This window comes from Camellia sinensis, chromosome 2, assembly GCF_055761805.1.
Source record: "Camellia sinensis isolate YWXY chromosome 2, ASM5576180v1, whole genome shotgun sequence".
In the NCBI taxonomy this organism is placed as follows: Eukaryota; Viridiplantae; Streptophyta; class Magnoliopsida; order Ericales; family Theaceae; genus Camellia; species Camellia sinensis.
The window spans coordinates 70,528,074-70,554,088 of record NC_138962.1 but is presented as its reverse complement, the minus strand read 5'-3'; the positions used below and the strand labels follow the sequence as shown (position 1 = coordinate 70,554,088).

The 26,015-nt window shown below is 40.8% G+C and overlaps 1 pseudogene across 1 annotated transcript in view; it reads right to left on the bottom strand.

Moving 5' to 3' along the window:
- Nucleotides 1–23,774, bottom strand: part of LOC114301627 (pleiotropic drug resistance protein 3-like) — a 196,912-nt pseudogene extending 173,138 nt beyond the window's left edge. Inside the window, exons 1-4 of the transcript XR_014357570.1 lie at nucleotides 23,721–23,774; nucleotides 12,129–12,214; nucleotides 11,646–11,730; nucleotides 99–258 (exon numbers count right to left, since the gene is read on the bottom strand). The product of XR_014357570.1 is annotated as a pleiotropic drug resistance protein 3-like (transcript). The remainder of the gene's footprint in view (nucleotides 1–98; nucleotides 259–11,645; nucleotides 11,731–12,128; nucleotides 12,215–23,720) is intronic.
- Nucleotides 23,775–26,015: the final 2,241 nt, after the last annotated feature.

Genomic DNA, 26,015 nt, shown 5'->3' with positions numbered 1-26,015 from the left:
AAACAAGAAACAAATTACTTCAATTACCATTAGTACCATTAGTCAATAAGGAATTTACAAATAAAATGAAACTTCTTGTGTGTTAGAAGCAACCATACCTACTCGGCTTCCAATGCCCTGACAGCGAGTTGAAAAATCAAGTGTTTCCCTCACAGTCATTTCAGGGATGTGTAGGTCATTTTGACTTATATAAGTAGAAGTTTTTTGGGGAATAAATTCCTCCAATTTGTACCCATTGTAAGAAACTTCTCCTGTAACCTGTTGTAGAAAAAAAAGATGAACATACAGAAACTATGTTAAAATGGAGGAAATGTGTACAAAAATAGCTCTTGAAGGTAACCTATGAAGCATAGACACATATATGGATGCTGAAAATCCTAAGTGATTCGTAAATGATTCGTGATTAAATCAAGATTTAAATACTCTAATTCCCAATCATTCAAAACACACAATCTAAATCATCAAGCACTTACGAAAGTAATTTACATTGTCGTTTTCGAAAAACAATAAATCGACACAAACGATTTTTACGTGAAAAAACCACAATTGAAGCACCTTCAATTGTGATAAAAAAAACCACGGGCGAAACGCCACTAATCAATCCACTACTGAAGAAAGAAAGATTACAAAGATAACAAACAAATTACCAAACGCATCAAATTTGTCTTCAAATCTTTTGTATATCTTTCACCGCAACCTTCGTCTCGGAATTGATTAACCTGAAGTTAAATCCATAACTTCACTTGTCGAATTAACGACTACACACAGAATCAAACTCCTTTGAATCTCTACGTTTTAATCTTCGGATTCCACCGAAGAAAAACACTCTAGAATATAATCAATCAACCTTCTTGATATGTGCTTATCAATTCAAGAGTTTAATACTCACTCAAAACATCAAGGAAATCTCACAAAAACCTTTCAGAGGAAAACCTCAAACGAAACCCTAAGACTCTTAAAGAAGATCTAGGAAAAGTAACCCTAGAATTGGACCAACAAGCGAATATAAAGAAACAGAGATCGCGCGGTCTGCTCGAGCGTGGGAATGGACGCTCGAGCGGAGACTCTATATCATGTGTTCCAACCAAGGTTCACGCTAGAGCGGAAGATCCCACGCTCGAGCGTACAAACACATCACTCAGTATTTTTGCAGACACGCGAAATACTGTGTGTGTGTAAACTCTGCTCGAGCGACCCTTTCCCCGCTCGAGCGGGAAGAACAAAACTGAAAAATTACAATCTGATTACAACCTTAGTTTTTTCCATGGATTTTGACAACAAAGGTCCTAACAATCTCCCCCTTTGTCAAATCCCAGACAAAACCATTCTAAAACAAATTTCCTAACAAACCAAAGACCATGCAATTCTGTGATCAATGTCTTTGAACAATCCGCCTGAAAAAACAACCAAAAACTGTGGAACTGTATTAAATAACCAAATATAAAATATCTGAGAAGCATACTACCCATCCATCAAAAAAAACAATATACCCATCTAGCCAACTGTATCAAGTATCAATATACCCATCTATCCAACTGTATCAAGTATATAAACAAGTATATAAACAAACCACTCCCCTTTTTTGTCTGGGAGGGATCAAAACACCAAGAGAAACAGTAGCCAAAAGTAGGTCTGGACATCAATGATCACTAAGCGGGTGGCTATGACTATGACTGCATGTGGAGAAAAGATAGGATCTGAGATAACTAAGTAGAAGACTGTGCAACGGATTCCTCAATGTGCCTGGATGAGGCCTCCAATGCAGTGAACCGAGCATCGATAGTAGTCTCGAGATTCGTGAGTCTGGCCTCAAAAATGTCTATCTGGCCCTCAAGTTGATCAAAACGAGAACCAACAGACTGCTCGAAATGGTAGAGCTGGCCACGAATAGTATGGACTGGAGGTGGTTGCTCCCCCTCACTAATAACCTCACCAGCAGCAGCTGCATCAAACTCTGCCTCCTCTGCAAGAGTAGCATCACCTATACCTGTACTTGTACCAGACCGACCCACCTCAGAAGAAACCCCCCGAACATGAGACTGACTCTAAGAGACAGTCTTTTTGGTAAAAGGCCGGGTAAGGGAAGCAAACCGATCCTCATCAAACGAAGGGACCTCAAACTTGGCGAGAAGCCGGTTAATGAGGCACCCGTAAGGTAAACCAAGGTTGTTACGCTCATACGCAACAACCATCTTCTAGATGATCAAAGTGACAAGATCAATGGAGCGATGTTGAGCAAGACACTGAAGGATAAACCCTTGGTCCTAGTTGATTTCTAAGCTATGGGTGGTGACGATAATATTGGCACACACAATGAGGTTGAGCAATCTAGACTGGAGGAGAAGCTCAATTAGTGTGTGTGTGCAATCCTTGAGAGCCACAAAGCTAGAGTTAATCCTCGTAGTGATCGAATGGCTGGACCTCTGGCAAGAGTAACTGAACATCATAGAGAAAAGTCAAACCACTAGGAATCACGGGGTGTTTGTCTCCCCCTAAATCAATGTGTCCATTTTTTTTTTATTATTATTATTTTTTTCAACTTCTCTTTCTTGTGGGCACTCACTGGTGGCATACACGCTCAAGAGTATGGAGGCCAAACCAGAGACGAATAGAATCAGAAAGGATGGCCTGGTTGGTGCCTCTGAGGTAGCCTTTTCCTCATGCTCGGACTTCAATGAACTGAGGGAGAAACCGTGGAAGTGAAAAATGATGGTAGATGGTTAAGAGACTCAACATCACCCATGATTTACTAGTATAGGTCAGGTCCTCTGAAAAAGTACAAGAAACACTGTTAGTGGTCCATAGAGAACTTTGATCACTTGTGCGGAAACCCCTGCAACAATTTATCTCAAGGATGTGTACAGAATGAGATCATGATGTTAATGAGTATGGGCATTCAGAATGAGCTATGAACAATGAACAAGGAAGTCTAGCTTACAGCATAAAAGGAGTTCATAATTTTCTAAAGCAGTGATGACAGGAATTCAGGAGAATGAGATTATAACATCCAAATATATATAAAAAAAAAACAATCATACACACCCCCTCCAGAACAGATAACACCCTAACAACTGAGCACTACACCCAAGGTCTTTCTAAGAAACTCAAACCTAAGAAGATCAAGGGGTTTTGTAAAAATATCAGCTTTTGATGCTCAGTGGGAACATGTTCAAGAACAACCTCTTCTACTAACTCTCGAATAAAATGATGACGAATGTCAATGTGTTTGGTGCGAGATTGTTGGACAAGATTTTTAGAAATGTTTATGGCACTTGTGTTATCACAAAAAAAAAGTGAGAGTGTTCTAATCTATCCCATAATCATGAAGCATTTGTTTCATCCACAGCATTTGTTCACAACAATTCCTTGCAGCAATGTACTCAGCCTCAGCAGTCGAAAGAGAGATGGTATTTTGCTTTTTACCATGCCAGGAAACCAAATTATTCCCAAGGTAAAAACACCCCCCGAATGTACTCTTCCTATCATCAGCACACCCTGCCCAGTCGACATCAGAAAAACCAGTAATTTCAGTTGTAGTATTAGTAGAAAACCAAACCCCATGTTCCAATGTCCCATTAACATATTTAATGATGCGTTTGACAGCAAGAAGATGAGACTCTTTAGGACTGGCTTGGTAACGGGCACAAACACCTATACTAAAAGAAATATCAGGACGACTAGCTGTGAGGTAAAGAAGACTTTATATCACACTCCTATAAAGGGTAGGATCAACATCAATACCAGAGGAATCTTTGGAAATGTGAAGACTGGTGCTCATGGGAGTGCGTGCATGTTTGGCAAACTCAAGACTAAACTTTGACACAAGATTTTTGGCATACTTAGTCTAAGAAACAAACATACCCGAAGGAGACTGTTTAATTTGTAGACCCAAAAAATAAGACAACTCTCCCATCATGCTCATCTCAAACTCATGTGTCATGCAATCCAAAAAATATTTCACAAGATGATCAGCAGTGGATCCAAACACAATATCATCAACATAAATCTGAGCAACAAGAATATGAGACTTAGTATGTTTCACAAATAAAGTCTTATCCACACTATCCCTTTAAAAGTCATTATCAAGAAGAAATGTAGTATGTCTATCATACCAAGCCCTAGGGGCTTGTTTCAACCCATACAAAGCCTTGTCTAACTTGTAGACATGATTTGGACATTTAGGGTCCTCAAACCCTTTTGGTTGCTCAACATACGCCTCTTCTTTTAAGTATCCATTTAGAAAGGCACTTTTCACATCCATTTGATACAATTTGAAACCAAGAAAACATGCAACACCAAGTAAAATACGAATAGATTCGAGATGTGCAACCGGGGCAAACGTCTCATCATAGTCAACACCCTCTACTTGAGTGTAGCCTTGAGCAACCAACCTGGCTTTATTTCTCACCACAGTACCATTCTCATCAGATTTATTTTTAAAGATCCACTTGGTACCTATCACATTCATGTCTCTAGGTCTGGGAACTAGAGTCCAAACAATGTTACGTTCAAATTGACCTAATTCTTCATGCATAGCATTCACCCAACTATCATCTAGTAAGGCCTCTTTAATATTCTTAGGTTTAATTAATGAAACATAACACATATGTGATACCTCATCCCGAATTTGTCTTCAGGTTTTCATTCGATCCGATACACTTTCAATCACCTGCTGAGCTGGATGATTCAGTTTCACCCTTGCTGATGGTTTGAACTCAGGACTTGTGGTGAAGGAAGCATCAGAAGTGGTGTCTCTGTGCATTCTTTGGACTCTGACTTACCTGAGAAGATGGTGCTGTCTCAACTTCTTGTGCTTGGACCTCAGCTTCTTTTTGACTTTGTGGTTCAGTATCTAGAATTGGAGACTCACCATATTCATCCTCATTTGTTGTTGGAGTAGGGGAACCTGTGTCATCTATAACCACATTGATCATTTCCATTAAAGAAGAAGTTCGCAGGTTATAGACTCGAAAAGCCTTACTAGTGGTTGAATACCCTAGAAAAATACCTTCATCACTTCGGGAGTCAAATTTGCCTAAAGGCTCTCTATCTTTGAAAATGTAACACTTACTCCCAAAAGTTTTGAAGTATTTTACATTAGGTTTCAATCCTTTCCACAATTCATATGGAGTTTGTAAAGTGTCGGGCCTTAAATACACGCGATTTATGACATAAACAGCAGTATTTAGGGCTTAGCCCAAAACTTTGAAGGAAGTTTCTTACTAAGGAGCATGACCCTAGCCATCTCTTGAACAACCCTATTCTTCCTCTCAACCACTCCATTTTGTTGTGGAGTAACAGGTGCAGAAAATTCATGCTTAATTCCATGCATATCACAAAAATTCAAAAACGAACTATTTTCAAACTCACGACTATGATCAGTTCGGATTCTTATGATACGCCCAATGGAAACACCCTGTTCATTTTGAATTTTAAGGACTAAGGCCTGGAAAGCATCAAACGTATCAGATTTTTCCCTTAAAAAATTTACCCACGAAAATCGAGTAAAGTCATCAACAGTTAAAAAAATGTATCTTTTACCTCCGATGCTTTCAGTGCGAGTGGGTCCCATAAGATCCATATGAACCAATTCAAGAGGACGTTTGGTCGTAAATCTGTTCACCTTCTTATGAAGGGCACGAGCTTGCTTCCCAAATTGACATGGTCCATACACATGATTCAGATTCTTACCCAGTTTAGGTACTCCTCTCACGAGCTCTTTGTTGGCTATCTTAGTTAGGTCTTTGAAATTCATGTGACCTAATCTTTGATGCCACAAATCGATGTTACTTATGATGGCTGAGTGACAAGTGAGACCATTAGTAGTAACAATCCCATAGCAGTTATCAGATGTGCGAACCCCATGCAAGACAGTATTTTCCTTTTTATCCAAAATTTCACATTTATTTTTGAAAACAATACTTCATGGTGGGAATCACACATTTGACTAATGCTCAAAAGATTTGCTTTAAAACCATCAACAAGTAAAGCATTTTCAAGCTTGGAAAGACCAGCTACACTTATAAAGCCCTTACCAATGACTCTAGAAGTGCCACTATCTCCAAAGGTAACAATTCCACCTTCGTATTTTTCAAGGGAGGTGAAGTAGGATTTGTCACCTGACATGTGACGAGAGCACCCACTATCAAGATACCACATGTGTGAATCATGTGCTTTTAGAGCAGTGTGAACAACTAAACAAGTCAAATCATCTTTTCTCACCCAAATCTTTTTGGTCTTAACAAAATCAGGTCTGGCGGTCTTGGTAAATGTCTTAGCGTTGTGAACACTCTCATGAATCATGGTATTCCGCCTAGACATGTAAGGTTGTCTCCTGACCCAAAAAGTATTCGAATTTCTACCCTTTTGAGACACCTTACCAAACAATTCAAAGCAATAAGGACGAATGTGGCCATACCCACCACAATGATGACAAATAAAAACAAGTTTTACCTCCCTTGTGTTGATCTTACCCACTTTAGGTAGATGAAGAGAGGAATCACCCTGGTGTACCTTCAGCTTTTCCTTTGCTTGAGTCTTCAGGTCATGTGATGTAGAGGCATGTCCCTTGTGAGCTGTTGCATTGCCATAGCCTAGCCCACTCTTGTCACAACCCATTTGTTGAGACCCGAGGATGTCTTCTAATGATTTGGAACCTTTGTTCCACATGGCAATTGTGGCTCTAGCAATTCAGAGTTCTTCATCTTTATGACAAACTATCTCTTCCAATGTAGCTTGTGACATCTCAAGGCTTTCAAGCTTCTCTTCATATGTGGAATACACTTTCAGGAGTTCATTTCTTTCAGTTTCACAGGATAGAAGTTTCCCACATAGGTCTTGCCTGTCACTAGAGATCTTGATGACATTCTTCTTTGCTGTTACAAGTTCTCCTTTTAGCTTGACATTCTCACTTTCACATGCTTCAAGCTTGAGAGTGAGTTTGTCATTGATCTTGGACAAATTCAAAGATTTATCATAAAGCTTTTCGTAAGCTTGTTGTAGATCATCACCAGTAATCTCATTATTGTCTTCTGATGTTTCAGCATCTTCTTTTTGCTCCTCATTCTCCCTGACCTCATCCAGTCGAGCAACTAAGGCAGGAAAGGTGAGAGATGGTGGTGAAGATGACTCTCCTCTTTCATGAAATTGGCTCAGAATGTCTCATGCATCTTTAGCCTTTGTGCAGTGAGCAACCGGTTGCTGTTCTTCATCAAAAATTGCTCCACGAATAGTAATCAGAACTCTCTGATTGCTCGGATTGTCAACACTTTCAACATCCTCTTCAATGGCTTGCTAGCCTTCCAGGTCGAAAGCTCTCAGAAACGCTCTCATTCTGATCTTCCAATACAAGTAATTACTCCCATCAAAGGTGGGAGCATGATGCAGATTCTGACCACGAGCTAATTCCACTGGCTTTGGAAGAGGTTGATTGTAAGTGGACCAAAATGCCATGAAAGCACTATCGCTGTCTTCACCAGATTTAGTTTCTTCAGGTTCTTGCTTCGACCCTCTTTCATCATCCCAAGTCACTGTGCAGACTTTCTTCCGATTCTCTTCGAAGGGCATTCAAGGGCAATATGACCAAACCCTTGACATTCATAACACTTAACCCCTTGCCCCTTTACAAACTTCCTTTCAGTTTTTGGAACAAGTTTTGGTGGAAAAGTTTTGGGTTTATCATTACCCTTGTCTTTTGAAATATGGTCTCTGAAATTAGGCTTCTTTTTCTTTAAAATTTTTTTGAACTGTTTAGTAAACATAGCTGTCATCTCAGACTCTAAATCAAACTCAATCTCTGGAGTTTTTGCAGTCTCATGAGCACTAGTGAAAGCCACCCTATCTTTTTATTTTTTCTTAGAAATCTGGTGGGCTTCATAAGTCTGCAGGTTTCCAACCAACTGATCAAGCTTGAGTGTATCAACATTCTGAGCCTCCTCAATGGCTGTCACTTTTGGTTGGAACCTCTCGGGTAATGACCTCAAAATTTTTCCAACGACTTTAGCTTCAGGGATTTTTTCACCAAGTGTGAAACAGGAATTCACGATGTCACTAAGTTTAGCATAGAAATCATCAAACGTCTCATCCTCACGCATAAAAAGAGTTTCAAAGGCAGAGGTGAGACGTTGAAGTTTTAACCTTGTAACAGAAGTAGTATCTTCGTGAATCGTTTCAAGAATGTCCCAAGTCTCTTTTGCTACCTCACACATGCAAATACGACGAAACTCTTCAGATGTGACGGAGTAAAAGAGGGAGTTGAGAGCCTTACTATTCCAACTCGAGTTTTGATAATCGGTTGTGTCCCATTTATCAAGGGGTTTGGGAATATCAATACCATCAATGGTGACAATAGGTTCACTCCACCCATAGATCACACAGTGCCAAACTTTCTCATCAATGGATCTTAAAAACGCTCAATACGAGCTTTCCAATAAGAATAGTTTGTACCATCAAGTAATGGAGGTCTATGGGTCGAGTTACCTTCACGAATTGAATCCATATCACCAATCACACAAAATCACACTTCTATAGTTTTGATAAAAATAAAGAGTGACCTGCTCTGATACCAATTGAAAATCCTAAGTGATTCGTGATTAGATCAAGATTTAAATACTCTAATTCCTAATCATTCAAAACACACAATCCAAATCATCAAGCACTTACGAAAGTGATTTAGATTGTCGTTTTCGAAAAACAATAAATTGACACAAACAATTTTTACGTGGAAAAACCACAATTGAAGCACCTTCAATTGTGATAAAAAAAAAACCACGGGTGAAACGCCACTAATCAATCCACTACTGAAGAAAGAAAGATTACAAAGATAACAAACAAATTACCAAATGCATCCAATTTGTCTTCAAATCTTCTGTATATCTTTCATCGCAACCTTCGTCTCGGAATTGATTAACCTGAAGTTGAATCCACAACTTCACTTGTTGAATTAACGACTACGCACAGAATCAAACTCCTTTGAATCTCTACGTTTGAATCTTCGGATTCCACCGAAGAAAAACACTCTAGAATATAATCAATCAACCCCCTTGATATGTGCTTATCAATTCATGAGTTTAATACTCACTCAAAACATCAAGGAAAACTCACAAAAAACTTTCAGAGGAAAACCTCAAATGAAACCCTAAGACTCTTAAAGAAGATCTAGGAAAAGTAACCCTAGAATTGGACCAACAAGCGAACATATAGAAACAGAGATCGCGCGGTTCGCTTGAGCGTGGGAATGGACGCTCGAGCGGAGACTCTATATCGCGTGTTCTAACCAAGGTTCACGCTCAAGCGGAAGATCCCACGCTCGAGCGTACAAACACATCACTCAGTATTTTTGCAGACATGTAAAATACTGTGAGTGTGTAAACTCTGCTCGAGTGACCCTTTCCCCGCTCGAGCAGGAAGAACAAAACTGGAAAATTACAATCTGATTACAAGATTTGTTTTTTCCATAGATTTTGACAACAAGGGTCCTAACAGATGTGGACACAGGACACAGACATGGCAATAAAATATGTTTTCATATATTTTTATTTGTTATCTAGATTAATATTACATTCACAAATAATCAATATTAACAAAAACTAACTCTAATTTTATATTTTAAAGAAAAAAAATACTTTTAAATTAATGCTTACAGTTTATATCTTTTTTTATGGATGATGCATTAAGTATTTAAATCTAAGAAAATAATAATAATAAACATTCAACATCCAATATTCGTTAAAAGCACTAAAGAAAATTGGAGAAAAAACAAGTTGGCATGACCCTAGTGTGTCCCCGAAGTGTCCCCTGAAAATAAATTAATTAAATAAGATGGCATGTCCCATACCTGTTTCTGCCGTGTTATTGTGTCTGACACGGATATGACACTTATTTTGAAGTGTCGGTGCTTCATAGGCAACCAAAGTAAAGTTCAATCCATAAAGCAATAATTGTGCATAATGGTAACATACATGTATCATACGCAATGAACTAAGTAATGAATTGAACAACAGAGGCTATATCCTGTTTCTTATGGGTAGCAGGTTGTGGGTAATTGAGTGTGTCATAAATGCAATTCATCTTCCACATCCACTTTCTACACAGGAAATTCAGGAGGGCAATTTTTTTGCATTGTTAATTAACTCTTAAGGTAAAAAGTTTTCCCCTAAGAAGCCTGGATACTTCTAAGAAGGTGAGTGTTTGTGTCTTGTCCATGTCAGGCACCAACACTTATTGGACACTTCCCAACATGTGTCAAACACATTAATTCATGTGTCATATTATATATATATATATATATATATTTTTAAATTAGACCCAGGCATTTGGAGACCACACATGTCCATCGCTTAGACACACATGAAACACATAATAAGTTTTAAGAAAATAATTTAGAGGATACAAAGAAAAACTATATAAATTTATACTTATTTGTGGGGACATAATTTTTTAGTGACAACACGTGACTGAGGTGTCACCGAAGTGCCAACCTGGGTGCCACGTGTCCTGGTCATGATACCAAGGTGATCTCAGCTAGGCTGAGATTATCTACTAGAATACCGGAATCCGGGATAAGTAGATAAGGGACAAGGGTCCTAGAATGAGAGAAGACTTCAGTTTGGATAAAGATATGACTCTTAGAGAGTTTATTCCAATCCTACTGGGTGTCTAAGATTAGCAACAATCCAGAGTCCATTGAAGCTAGGCTTCTATTGGGACTAGGTTTGTGTTGGCTATAAAAAGGAGGCACCCTCATGGGTCTAAGGTATGCTTTTGGTATTCTAAATAGTGAGTTAAGCACTTTTGCTATCTTTGAGAGATAACTGACTTGATCGTCGGAGTGCTCCCGGGTGGACGAACCACCGCCGAAATCTCTTATTTCTGTGACAGGTTGTTCGAGCTTAATCTATTTTGTCAATGTTCTCCAGCTGAGTGCTTGATTGGCAGTTTGGTCAGAAATCAACACACACATTATTAATCCCTCTTTCTTTAAATTTTATACATTAGTGTCATGTTGCATTTTTTTATCATTTTTTAATGAAGTGTTCCTATATATGACATATAAGAAATATATAAATCTTAAAATTTGTGTGTGCCCCACATGTTGTGTCTGCCAATTTTTGAAAATTAACTTGTCGGTGTGTCCATGTCGTTTCGCGTGTCTGTGTCATGCTTCTTAGATTCTCATTCCCTAGTTTGTAACCAAGATAATAAACCGGGTGGTGCTTTAAAACATATATATGCTAGGCAAGGGACCATCGGAATGCAATTTTCTTGGAAGAGAATATTACTAACTAGTAACAAAATTGAATAAGGCTATACAGTTTCTATTTGTTTTCTATATATGTATGTATTGAGAGATGACTTTCCAAGATTAAATGACAGTGCTTGGGAGTGTATGAAAACATAAGAATCAGCTGAAACCAACCCTTTTTTTAGGTAAATAGCTGAAACCAACCTTTAGAAGAAGATATTACCAATTAGAACCCAAAACACCTTAGTTTGTAAAGTCCAAGCAGGTGCCCCTATGACCTTTTCCGACATTGTCAGCTATGCAGATTTGCACTTCTATTTATTTTGTAAGATCATATACTAATCATTAATATATCTGTGTGTGTGTGTGTGTGTGTGTGTGTGTGTGTGTGTGTTTAAGAGACCTTGAGAGATTTTCTTAGGTTTCCAGAAAGTGCTTTCCGTAAAGTAGTCTTTCCACATCCTGGAGGACCAAGAAGCAAAGTTGTCCTATAGCAAAGATAAGCCTACTTGAGTCAACTATTAAAACATGCAAATTTTCCAAGAAAAAAAATGGTGAAATGGGATTTATTTTTCATGATTTCTTATCTATAAATGAGTATCACAGAAACAAGATTCAAGTGGTGTAAGTGACACAGACAAGAAAGGAAGGAACCAGTGATTAAACCGTTCGAATAATGATAAGGAAAGCTGTCTGTGAACGTGTGACCATATGCAATGAATCTCAATAGGCAACCATTGCACTTGTGTAGAATAATTTGCCTCAACCTAATGATACTAATAAAAAATAGGGAGAAAACAATAAGATAAGATAATGCAAATCGGGAATTCCAAAGGATCAGAGTAACCCTTTAGTAAAAAAACTTAAGACTGAGCTTCGAACACACTTTCCAGGCTTAATGATACCACTCACATCATCAATGATAGCAATCTTGGCCTCTAGTGACTTCAAACCAGGAAGCTTGGCACAATCCTATTAAGTGAATTGCACCAATTAATCAATTTAGGCACTTACATGGATAATAGCGGTCCTAATTTATTAAAGCTTGCTTTTGAACATGATAAACCCAAAACATGGATTCTCTTATCATTTGTTTTTGCAACAAAATAGCAAGTCAGATAGGACATGTAAACACCCCATTTTTAACCAACCTTAAGACTCAAACGTCATCGATTGAGTGCTCGATGATGACGCATGTTGTGCTCGTTTTGAGGTTACAGAGTCTCGGCTGAGAGCCTTGCCTCCGGACCTCGGGACTCTTTTGTGCTTTGCCTCGGTTTGCGAACCAGGTTCTGTTTTCTCTTCCCAAAGGGAGGGAGAGGTCTCGTAGACCATCTCTCAGTAGCTGTAGGCTACTTTTCATGGTCGTAGACCACTGTTCCCGTTTGGAGACCAGTTTCTGGTTTTCGAAGCCGTCGGCCGTGCGCCTCGGTTCATGACCGCTTAACTTTCTCCGTTTGGCACAGTTTTTGGAGAGCTTGAACATTTTGAACCTTCGTTTTAGCTTCTTGAGGAAGCTTGAACCTTTTGAACCCTTGTTTTAGCTTCTTGAGGAAGCTTGAACCTTTTGAACCTTCATTTTAGCTTCTTGAGGAAGCTTGAGCCTTTTGAACCTTTTTTTTAGCTTCTTGAGGAAGCTTGAGCCTTTTGAACCTTTGTTTTAGCTTCTTGAGGAAGCTTGAACCTTTTGAACCCTTGTTTTAGCTTCTTGAGGAAGTTTTAACCCCTTGAACCTTTGCTCTAGCTTCTCCAAGAAGCTTGAACCTTTGCTCTAGCTTCTCCAAGAAGCTTGAACCCTCTTGTTTCTCTATAAGAGAGGGCCTCCCTCTCCTTTAGAGAGGTTTAAAAAAAAAATTCTAAGGAAAAGCACAGATATCTCTCTATATCTCTACATTCTAGGCTTAGAAAGGGTGTTTGTCCTTGGCCTTTAACACCACACCTCATAGCCACACACCTCCACCATTGATCTAAGGTTCTTGGAGGATCTTGAGAGGTCTCAAAGAGCTGGTTTTTGGTCCAAGAAGCTGCTAGTTTTGCTAAAGCTACAAGGATAACACACTATTCCCTCTTCTAAGCTTTATTTTGCTCCATCTTTTAGCCATACTTGCAAGCATATTTGAGCTTTGGTGTAAACTGAAAAAAGTCTTTTTTTTGTGGTCCTTTTCATGTTTGTTTAAGGTCACTTTGTTGTTGGGGGTCATCTACCCCCTTGCATGCTTCATTTTTTCTTGTTTTGAGCCAAGCATGAAGGCCTTTGTATTGATCTTTGCTTGGCCTTTTGACCACTGAAATCTAGCAGATTTTTAGTGGTTAATATGCTGTTTTGAGAGCCAAAATCAGAGAGGGGTGACCCACTCTCTCATTGTCTTGTTTTCTAGCATATTTGGCCTAATAAAGGAGCCTATACTTGCATGCCTCCAAGCCTTGTTTCAGGCCTTTTTTGGTGTTTTTTAGGACCTGCAGAGCTTATTTTGTCATATTGGATGTCCACCTTGCATGTGTAGAACAATCCTCTTCATAGCTTATCAAAGGAGCATGTCATTCTTGCATGTTTTGACCATGTTTCAGTGGGTTTTTGGGCTTTATTTGGCATGTCATACCTCTGAATTTTGCTGGTTTAGTGACCTCTTGATTTCCTCACATGCTTGTAGTGCAAATCCTCTTTACTAGCTTATATTGCATGCTATTTTGGCCTTTGATTCTTGCACTTTTTGGCCATGCCTTAAACTGATTTTGTGCATGTTTTGGACTACCTTAGCTCTATTTTTGGGCCTCATGGTCGAATGATGTTTGCTATGCATGGTTGTAGTTCAATACCCTTGCCTAGCTTTGAGTTTTGAAGCCTATTGCATGCGTATTATGAGGTGTTTCCATGTTTTGGCATCATTGTGAATCATATTTATTAGCTTGTATGTATGCCATATTCTCATGTTTTTCACTCTTTAAATGTGTTTGAGAGTTATGCATGAATACCTCATTTCTGGACCATTGCATGAGGTTCATTTCCATGCTTTGCGAGCCATCATTTTAGTTCATATTTGCTACTGTTTTGGCCTGCATAGGGACTGTTTGGGGCTAGTTTGGCCATTTGAGTATTGCTTTGCATGCCTATAGTGTAATCCACTTCACTAGTTTCGGTATTTGGGCTATCTAACATGCATTGTGTGAGGTGTTTACATGATTTGGGACCATCTTGCATGTCATTTCAGGGCTGAAAAATATGTGATTGTATGCCATATTTCATGCTTACCATGCTTTTGTGGAGTTGCACTTTGTGCCTTAGGTTTGGTCCCTTGCATTTGTGCATGTTTGCATGTGTGTTGTTGCTTCATTTTCATCATGCATGGCCACTAATTTGAGTGTGGCTGAGGTCTATTCATTTTAGTTTAAGTCCATATTGCATTATGTATGCCATATCCATGTTGTCGCATGCTTGATCGTCGCATTGTGTTTGCCTTGTTCATGTCTTCGTGCATGTCCATCTTCGTATGTGCATTGTGTATGCCATATAGTTCATGTGCATTGAGTATGCCATTCTTAGTTCATAGCATTGTGTATGCTAGTTGCATGTTTGCATATCATCCCTCGCATGCTAGCATGATTAGGTTGCATTGCGTTTAGGGTTGCATGCTAGTCGTATTGTATATGCCATGTATATTGCATTGTGTTTGGAATAGGGTTTAGTCCAAACACGGGAAATGAGGGACGGTTCGTACTCCAAGTGACGAAATGTGCCTCGATTCTCGGTCGCCGACACTCCGGATTACCCATGATGGACTTTAGGCCTTGTTGTGTTTATATGTACATTCATTTTACATCGAGTCGTGCAATCTGACTCCTCGGCCATCATGCATTGAGATGCGTGATTGGTGGCACGAGGATCGAAGACTACACTCCCTAGAGCTTGTGCAATGATGGAGAGAGTGGTCATGCACACATATGTTGAAAATACTTTGCCATGCCCCTTTCTCGCTCTCTGTTGCAGCAAACCGGAAACCAGTAGCAAAAACTGGTCAGCAGCCTTCTGGAGCTTTGTACAGTGTTCTGGGACCAGTTGCAAACAGAGGCAAATTAGGGCATCGCGATGGATTTCCCCACAAGGCGACTTGAGCATGCATGCATCCTTATCTTTCGGAACAGAGCTGAGGCAGTCCATTTTGTTTAATTTGCATGCTGGTTTCCTTACTTAGTTAATTCGTTAATTAATTAATGTTGTGTAATAATTAGTTTAATTAGCTTAGATTAGCTAGTTTATTCTGTACTATTCATTCGGACCCTCCTCCGAGAGGGCAATAATGTAAATAAGTGTGTGTGTGTGTGCTGCATGTCTTCCAACCCCACGTCTTTCTCCCTTTTATTTACCAGCTTATGATGGTTAGTTTTAGGGCATGTTTCAATTAGCATCCTTATAATTCGCATGTTTGCATTCATTTATCTGTCTTGCATGCACCCGGCTCGGCGCATCATACTAACTGTATTATATTTCAATTCCAAGTTGAATACATGTTATCTGTAGCATCTCATATGCCATCTTAGAATAGCCGAGCCTATCTTAGTTGCATTTTGCATGTGTTGCATTAGCCATCTTAACATGAACTAGGATCATGCATTGATTACTAACTAGTTTCTGTTTTGGCTTGGAGTACTCAGTAACTGTTTATGCTTTAGCATCCTTGCATGCGTGTGAGTGACTGCCATGATAGCATGCTTGCCATGAGGCTATGTGCTTATGTGATATAACTGCCTGAATGCCTGTGGGTGAAGGTTGGGTTGCTTGAATTGGAATAATTCGTCGAAACCCGTGTTTTAGCCAACTTGCGAGTAGCAAACTTCAATCCATTTTCAAAACAAACGAGTATGCGATGCTTTGTTCCAACTTAGGCAATCTAGTCTATACTTGTATGTTGTGCGCATCACATAGTAATTCTAGGTTAAATAACCGGAATAAGAGCACATGTATTTTTCAAAAACAAGATATCATGCTTAGTAGTGACCGATCTTTGATCAGGCGAGCGGGGGTGTTCATGAAATGACCTTCCCCAATCGAACCCAAGTTCCCGAACTGAGGCAACTTTGGTGATGACAGACACGCGGCCTTAGGCACGGGTCAGGGTTTCCTAAATTCCTACAAAATAAAATATTTAGGTGGCGACTCTGTATCTGGCAAAGCAGTCCATGCTTAGCACTTCTTTCTAAAATCAGTTTTTCAAAACGATTTGCCAGATTTGGACTCTTTGGTGATTTATCGATCTTGCATTGTACTTTGCGAGATTAGATTCAGAACCGTGACATCGAGTCCGAACTGTAGTGAGCCCAATGAACAAAATGGGATTCCTTCCCGGGACGTTCGGGGACGTCTACAGTTTCTAGCGACTCCGCTGGGGAGTTAGAGAACTTGACTCGAACTCATGATATCTTGTTTTGATTACACTTATGTGTTTCTTTACATTGCATATGCATTTGTGCACCTAGGACACAGTGTTTGTCATCTGCTATTCCTGGACGGTTTGCCGGAGGCTCGCTTTGAGAAGCGTGTTATAAGGCTGGTCGGTTACGGGCTCTGCCACGATGGGAACACAAACCCCAGCTTTTACCGGGGCACCCTTTTTGACCTTTCGACCTAGTGCATATCGAAATCCGTAGTGACCATTCCAAGCTAGGACAAGTTGCTTACCCGATTATAGGTTGTTTGAAACCGTTGCGTGCATAGTGAAACCCTAGCTCTTGACAAAATAGGACAAGGAAACCCTACCCCAATATAGGGGTGTTTTGGCTCTCATTTGCCTGCTATGTGCTGTCAGAGTGTGTCTCTGCAGGGCTGTGTGTATCAGTTTGCAAGTTTGGGTATCAAGCCTGAGGGCATCAGTATGTGGAGAATCAGTTTGACCTGAGGGTATCAGTTTACAGGCAGAATCTTGGACAAAATTCAGTAGAGAGCATAGTTATTCGGCTGCTCATATCTGTTTTGATGAAACCAGGCTGAGATGCTGTTTGTTTTCTCTTTTGCTAGGGGGTAGTCCTGGAACTATAGCTTCAGAAGGCTCCGATATCCCCCAAGTTCATCGGACTTGTGCTGATAGACTTTGTTAGGTCAGAGATTCAATTCAAGGGCAACCAGTGTTCTTACGCTGAGGTAAGGCAAAGAAAGGCCAGTCAGGGCTCACCGGTTCATCTGATCCGTCAGTCGCCGGTCACATCACCTTTGTTTAGACTCAGCAGACCGTGATGACACAGGGTTCGGAAGAATTTGTGGCCGTGATAGCAGCATTAAATCAGGGAACTGCCATGCAGGCTGAGACCAGTATTGAAACGTTGCGCCTATCTAGGGCATCTACCACACATCCAGCCTCGAGACCCCAACCGAACTTTGATCCACTTTCGCCAACTGAAGATTTTCATGGTCCGGATCCCCAAGAAGGGTTGGCTCAAGCTCGAGTTTCCACACTGCTGATGCAGCCTACTGAGAGGCTTCAACCCTTTCATGTTAATGAGTTCAATCCGACTGTAGTGAAAATTGCGAACCTTGAGAAGCAATTCCAAAAGGCACAGGGCCTTAACTCTATTCCCGACATTGAGAATGGATACACCGAGGCTGCCATATGGCTCCCAGACAGATTCAAAATGCCACATATTGACCGTTTCGACGGGTCTGGAGATCCTATAGTACATATTCGACTTTTCTTGGATGTCCTGAAGCCGATGGGTCTGACTAAGCCACAGAAACTCTCTCTGTATGGAAGAACCCTATCGGGTGTAGCAGCCACTTGGTACGCTAGGTTGGAGGATAAAGTGAAGCAAAACTAGGAAGATCTTCAAAGAACTGTGGCGGATTTAGCCTTTGGGATATTGGCTCCGTCATCAACCACACCACATACCGGGAATTTCATGTCAAAAGGCTCCCCAATCTTAGGACGGGCTGCATTTGAAGAAAGCCAAACCCTTGGCAAAGTGGAGGCGAATGGAAAGAACAAGGTATGGGCGGGCATGGATCCCCATGAACATCTTCTGTTGGCTGTTGAGGCTTTGAAAGCCGAGGGACTGAACAAAGAGCAAGTTCTCGCAGTTGTTACAAAAACTGTGGATGACACTTTCACCACTCAAGTTAGGGGCAGTTTGAATCAAGGAGCAAGCCGGGAGAAGGGCCGTTGTACCAGGAATGTTCTTTTCAGCTCTAATCCCGTGCTTGGAAGAGATCAACAAACTCAATCAGCACCTGTCAATCCCTTTGCTAGTGCGTCCAGCAAAAATCCACAAACCTTGAAGTACCAACCCCGAGGTTAGAGGGTCTTCCATGCCCTCTATATGCCTTTGTCCAAAGCTCTCCAAATCCTTGTTGGACAAGCCATCTCAAACCCCTTGAGCCTCAGCCTCTCCCGAATCCTCCTCCGGCTATGCATGATGCTGCCCAGTATTGTGCCTTCCATCAACAAACCGGCCATGGCACTGACAATTGCTTTCGTCTTCGCCACGAAGTGTAAGATTTGATTGGCCATGAGGTCATCATCGCACCACGTCCTGCAAAGTCTATCGGCACTGGATCAATGAACTTGGGGAATAGTACAAGTATGTGATCAGGGGATGAACCACCTGCGGGCGGCGCTCAGTTTACTCCAGATGTGGCGTATGGCACGCACTATTTTGAGCATTTGCAAATGCTAGCTTTTGTGCTTCCTGACTTGGGTATTGGGTCAGTCTTGTTGTTTTGTATAGAGTCAGTCTTTTTATGCTGAGTCAGTCGGGTCTGTCTTGTTGTATCGAGTCAGTCCTGTTTTGTTGGAGTTGGGTGATTTCGGGGGTGTTACCTCGGACATCACTTGCTTGTTTTGTGTTTGTCTTTTCGTTTTCTTTTGAGTCTGTTTTTGCCTTGGAGCCAGTAATGCCAACAGATTTGAATGAACAACAGTGATTTTCACACCTTGTGTTTGCTTCTGCCTTGCGCCAGTTGTGCCAGAAAGTTTGAATGAAACGGCAGTACTTTTTGCCTACTTTTCTGTGCCTCGAACTCATTGCATTGACCTAAGTTTTCCAAAACTTTTCAAACACTGTGATGAAAACGAAGAGGGAAGAATTCCTCGGGTTTTGCAAAATTTGATCAATTGAGAGAAAGAGAGGCATGCTAAGCCCTTAATGAATGAAATCATGTTTGTTAATGTGAGTACTAAGAAGGACCCTGGCTTGATACAGATTGGTTCTACACTGTTTTCAGCGCGAGCGATTTGTCATTTTCTTAAAAAATTTCAAAAAATGTTTTGCGCGGTCCTACGAAGACCTGTGTGGAATCGCTCTTGAGATTGTGCAGCCTAGGATGCTCTCAGCCTCGAGACTCGACCCCTTGCTTTCGAACCTTGAAGTTAAATTCAGAATGTTCAACGGTCAACCACCATGTAAGGCCTGTGTGGCCAGATCAGAAGCAGCCCTCAAACTTTAGGCAGGGAAGTCAGATTGAGAAGATTAGATGTCGTCAAAAGAAGCTTGCAAAGCTAGACCAGAAGCACCCCTCAAACTAGGGGCAAAAGATACCAGATTGTGCTCGAAAAACTGAAGATGGATCATTCCACAAATCAATGAAGATCGGCAAGAATGCCAAACCCCAGAAAGGAGGAAAGAAGAAGACATTACTAAAGGACAACCGAGTTCCTATCCACAACACTAGGGGCAAATTCACCCTCCATTGGATGGACTTTTACATCATTAATCATTAGCGAACAACAGCCATTCTCCTGGATTCAGATGATTTCAAGATCTCAAAACCATTTGAAATGGATAAAGCTACACTTTTACCCATGAGAGGCTCGCTGGGCCGAAAACCCGAAAAGGCGACCCAGACAAAAGTTAGAGCAAGAAAAAGAACAAAAAAAAAGAAAAATGCAAAGAATGAAAAAGAAAAAGAAGAAAAATGAAGAAAATGAAAATAAAAGATGAAAAAGAAAAAAAGAAAAGAAAATAAATAAATAAAAAAGAATTGAAAAGAAGAGAAGAACAAAGCTCGCAAGGTTGAAAACCCAGAAAGGGCGGCCTTGGCAAAAGTTAGAGCGCAAAAGGAGAGGTTAATACCTGAGTGTACCTTACGCCGAACTACGTAAGGCTTGATTCCCATCTTTGGGATACGTAGGCAACTTCATTCTGAAGTCCAGCCGTAAAACACTTCAAATTCGACTGTGTCCATGTGATGGTTCTGGTCATATTTGTCTTTTCTATATCCTGGAATTTGGTTGTAATTGTCACTGTGAGGACTGGTTGCCACGTGATGCGGCGCTATTCAGACTAGGGGCAACTTTCCGTTGTCGTGCACTGCTGAGATGCCATTCAGACAAGGGGCAATTTTCGATTGCCATACAGTGTCATTCAAACAAGGGGCAATTTTCCATTGTAATGGATCTGAGGTTGTGCATCTCAAGAGTAGGTTCCATGCTCGTTGAGCAGTGGCCATTTGCAAAAACAGTTTTTGAGAATTTTTACTGAGGTTGATTAATTTTCTCGAAAAGTATTCCATTTTTCAAAACTGGACCATTTCTTGGACCCAAAAAAGGAAAATTTTCAGTGCTCATAGCCTGAATTGCATGATTTTAAATCAAAAAATCGAGCAAGCATGTTAATCTAACCCTTATTTTGGTTAAAATTGCTTTAGCAGAAGCCAAAAACAAAAAATGGTCAAAATGATAAACTAGGGGCACAGTTGAGTCAGGTGTTCTGTCTTTTCCCCGTTGTTAACATACTCGCCAAAAAGGGCACTCTATTTGCCAGAAAGGGCACCTTATTCGCCTAGAAGGGCACAACGGAAACTAACAGAAAAGGGCTGAAAGCTCTCTTATCCTCCAAGCAGCAAGGTATCGAGTCAAGTGCGAAGCGCGAATTGGAATGGATCAGGGTATTCCACTCCCTTATCTGGACACATCTAATCACGTCCAAACTCCCTAGCAGAACATCGCCAACCGATGTCAGCTGCAGATTGGCTACACACCTAGTTGTAGCACAATCCCTTTGTGGGGAAATTCACTAGCTGTGCGCAGAAGAAGAAGAATCTAGCGGAATGCTAGGGACACGAGCCCACAACCTTATGTTTGTCCATCAACCACCCATGGGAGGGATAAAAAATGAGAGATTGAAGAATAGAGAGATGTGCGCTGAGAGAAAAAGTGAGGAAAAGGGCTTTTTCAAAAAAACAGAGTTTGAGGGCCGAGTGATGCGAGAATCACAAATGAGAAAGGGTGGGAAACAATACCCAGAGAAACTGACTCCTCGTGCATCGAGAGGTCTCTTGCCTTTGTAACACGGCTGAGTGTTGTGTCTGTGTGTTTTGTTCATCTCGATTCTTGTTTTGAGTCGTTTGAGTGTCAATAGATGTGTTTAGGTTGTTTTACCTTATTTTTCCTTTGTTGAGTTGTGTTTAGGTTGTTCTACCTTTGCTTTCCATTGTTGAGTCGTTTTGGCTGTGGTCAGTTGTAGGCTCAATACCCGGTTGAGAACCTTTTTCTCATTTCAATTTCAAAATGAATCGCTTTGTGCTCAGAGTGCTATGGCATTCTCCACATTTGTGCAAAACAAGATTCTTTCTCTTTCATAAACTGCAAGGGTCCAACCCAGGTCATGAGAGAACAGTAGAACAAGGACCTATCTGAAGCTATATAGGTTCTGGGCTGCAAAGTAAAAGAAAAGAGGGAAAATTTGGAGCATCTTAGCATGTTTCAACTTCGACAATTCCGAGACTGCATTCCAGGTGCACCTTCCCAGGCCTCGCTGTTTCTTTGGAGTATGAGTATATCTCGACCCCAAACTTAAGCCTGCTTCAAGTCAGAATGGCAGTCCAAGCAGCACCTATGGTTTTCACATGCAGATGTTATCTCTCGCCCATGTAGACAGGGTGTCCTCTTTTGAGCTGAGCGTGTTGCCAAGTCCTCCGAGAGGTAAATCGGAGGCAGCAGAGTACATGTTTGATGCTCCTCTATTGCATAGAATGTGCACTTTCATATACACTTCTATTGCATGCGTGTCGTGTATCATTTTGATTCATGCATAGAATATGCTTGCTTTCGATTCCGCATAGAATATGCTTTGCTTCCAATCATGCATAGCATATGCTTTTAATGCTACATAGAATATGCCTGTCTCATGCATAGAATATGCTTTCAATATTGCATAGAATATGTCTGTCTCATGCATAGAATATGCTTTCAATATTGCATAGAATATGCTTTCCATGTTGCATAGAAAATGCACTCTTCCATACTTGCATATAAAATGCTCATATCTCTTGCATAGAAAATGCATTCTTCCTCACTTGCATAGAACATGCATTTTATCGCACTCGCACTATCTTGTGCACATTGTATTTCAGTATCACTCGCACTGTCTTGTGCACTCACTTTGGTCTAGGAGACCTTAAATCCTGCATCTCCCCTCACACTGTCTTGTACACTTTCGCATTTCTTATCACTCGCGCTTTCTTGCGCATCATACTGTTTTGTGCAGCTTACACTCGCGCTCTCTTGCGCATCGCACTGTTTTGTGCAGTTTACCCTCGCGCTCTCTTGCGCATTGCACTATTTTGTGCAGTTTACACTCGCGCTCTCTTGCACATCGCACTGTTTTGTGCAGTTTACACTCGCGCTTTCTTGCGCATCGCACTGTCTTATGCACTCGCACTGTTTTGCGCATCACGTTATTTTACGCCGTGACCATTACTTGTATTGTGCATGCATTTTATCGCGCTATTTTGCGCATCGCACTATTTTGTGCACCTTACTTGCATTGTTCATGCATTTTATCACGCTATCTTGCGCACCTTACCTGCACTTGTTAGTGTATTGCATTTTGTTCGCGCTTTCTTGCGCACCTTACTTGCACTTGTTAGTGCATTGCATTTTGTTCACGCTTTCTTGCACATCTTACCTGCACTTGTTAGTGCATTGCATTGTTCGCGCTTTCTTGCACATCTTACCTGCACTTGTTAGTGCATTGCATTGTTCGTGCTTTCTTGTGCACCTCACTAGCACTTGTTAGTGCATCGCATCGCACTGTCTTGTGCACTCTCTGGTCTGGGAGAGCTTAAATCCTCTGGTCTAGGAGACCTTAAATCCTGCATTGCATTGTTCCCACTGTTTTGTGCACTCTCTGGTCTAGGAGACCTTAAATCCTCTGAAGGTGCAATTCCTTTGGTGTTTGTCATGCTCGAACGACTTCCGGTGGTCTGGTATAGCCACCTGCCTATGTTTGCGGTGAGTTCCTAGGAGACCAACTGAGACGGTAGAAACTAGAGTTCGAATGGCTTATACCTAGAACGCAAAGGTTCGGGATTTCTGAGACTAAAGTCTGGTTTAAATACCCAGGGGTATATCCTCGACTTGATATATGTATGGCAGCCCCATAGATTGAGATAGCATGTGTATGCGCCTTAATTCTGGATACTGAACCAACCTAGTCTGTCACCCTGTTGGAGAATAGGGAAAGCTGTGACCATAGTCAGGGAGAAAAGTAGTACCTGTGGTTCAACCGAGAAGAAGGAGAAGGTCCCCAGCAGTGTGAGGTAGGTCATTGCCAATTGCCCTTGTAAGGTACCTTCACTTCCTAGCTATTACATTGCATTACATTGCATAAATCCTGAATTGTCAAACCGGCTTCGCTTAGCGTATAAGTTTAATCTTAAAACTAGCTTCGCTTAGTGTATAAGTCCAATCTTCAAACCGGCTTCGCGTAGCGTATAAGTCCAATTTTCAAACTGGCTTCACGTAGCGTATAAGTCCAATTATCAAAATCCTCCTGCATAACATTTTGCATTCCTGCTTAAACTGTTGCATTTATTGTATATATTTGCTTCGTTACAGCTTTCTTTGCATGATCATAAGTTATGACCAGCTTTGTGCATGTCTCTTGCATTTTGCCCCTGCTGCGGGCACATCTCTTGTTTATCTTGCCTATTTGTCTAAGTCTTCGGCCTCGTCAAAAATGGGTCGTCTCTGGGCTTTGACATTCACTCTGGTCACTTATGACATTCGAGTTCTGTCAAAGAGAGGCAACTGTAGACACCCCATTTTTGATCGACCTTAAGACTCAGACATCATCGATTGAGTGCTCGGTGATGACACATGTTGTGCTCGTTCTAAGGTTACAGAGTCTCGGCTGAGAGCCTTGCCTCCGGACCTCGGGACTCTTTTGTGCTTTGCCTCGGTTTGCGAATCAGGTTTTGTTTTCTCTTCTCGAAAGGAGGGAGAGGTCTCGTAGACCATCTCTCGGTAGCCGTAGGCTACTTTTCGTGGTCGTAGACCACTATTCCCGTTTGGAGACCAGTTTCTGATTTTCGGAGCCGTCGGCCGTGCGCCTCGGTTCGAGACCGCTTAACTTTCTCCGTTTGGCACGATTTTTTGAGAGCTTGAACATTTTGAACCTTCGTTTTAGCTTCTTGAGGAAGATTGAACCTTTTGAACTTGTTTTAGCTTCTTGAGGAAGCTTGAACCTTTTGAACCCTTGTTTTAGCTTCCTGAGGAAGTTTGAACCTCTTGAACCTTTGCTCTAGCTTCTCTAAGAAACTTAAACCTTTTGCTCTAGCTTCTCCAATAAGCTTGAACCCTCTTGTTTCTCTACAAGAGAGGGCTTCCCTCTCCTTTAGAGAGTAGGGATGGCAATTTAAACCCGGCCCGACAGGGACCCGATCCCCCGACCCCGATTAGAACGGGTTTTCCCCGAAAATTATCCCCATAGGGTCGGGGATGGTATTAAAAATTTAATCCCCGGTAATTTTCGGGCCGGGGACGGTGATAGCCTCCCAGATCTCGTTTATCTTAGCCGTCTATTGAGAAGATGAATGGGTCTATAAAAGAGAGATAGCCCATTTCGGTAATTATATAATATAATGTCCAAGTTATATTTGATTTGAAGAACCTTACATTAAGTTATTTTATTGTAGTGACTTGGAAATGTTTCATAAATCTTATTGTGATGCCTTTTAACTTTGATTCTTTCAATCTGGCAACCATGTAATTAGTATGTTTTGTTTGGTGAGCTTGATTGGTATTTATACTTCTTTAGATATTATGGTTGTTCAATGGTCTTGTAAATGTGTGATAAATCTTATTGTGATGCCTTTTAGCTTTGATTCTTTCAATCTAGCTACTATGAAATTAATATGTTTTATTTACTGAGCTTGATTGTTATTTCTGTTTCTTCGGATACTATGGTTGTTCAATGGATGATATGGATTCCACATCATTGACATGCTGAGTATACTCCCAACTAATTATGTTTTAGAATGTCAAAAAGTGTGTAAGAAGTGGTTGGCACTAACTTCAACACCATATTTTGCTTTGAAAAGAGTAGGAAAACAAGATATATTATGTGCGTTCTACCATCCACTGACAATGGAAAACCGAATTCTTTATGTGCACCAGAAAGAAAATTCTTTTCAATATAACATATTTACCATTGGGGACAAGTTGTTAAGAAAACTTGATTTGATGGGTTTCTTATTGACCAAAGTGTTTTGCAACCCCAACAATTGTAAAAGGAGATTTGTGCTGGATGGTTATACACACATATGAAAAATGAATATGTTCCTCCTTGCAGCAACTCCATCATGATGTTTAACATAGACACTGAAGAATTATGTTCTATGGGTCATCCAGGAAAAGAATGTCACTCACAACAAATGCATGAAAAGATGCGTCTCTTAAAGATGGGAGGAAAATTACCTTTCGGTTATTTGGATGTAAGATTAATTGATATATGGGTATTGGAGGACACTAAAAATTGGTTATGGGTGAAAACATATGAGGTTAACCTT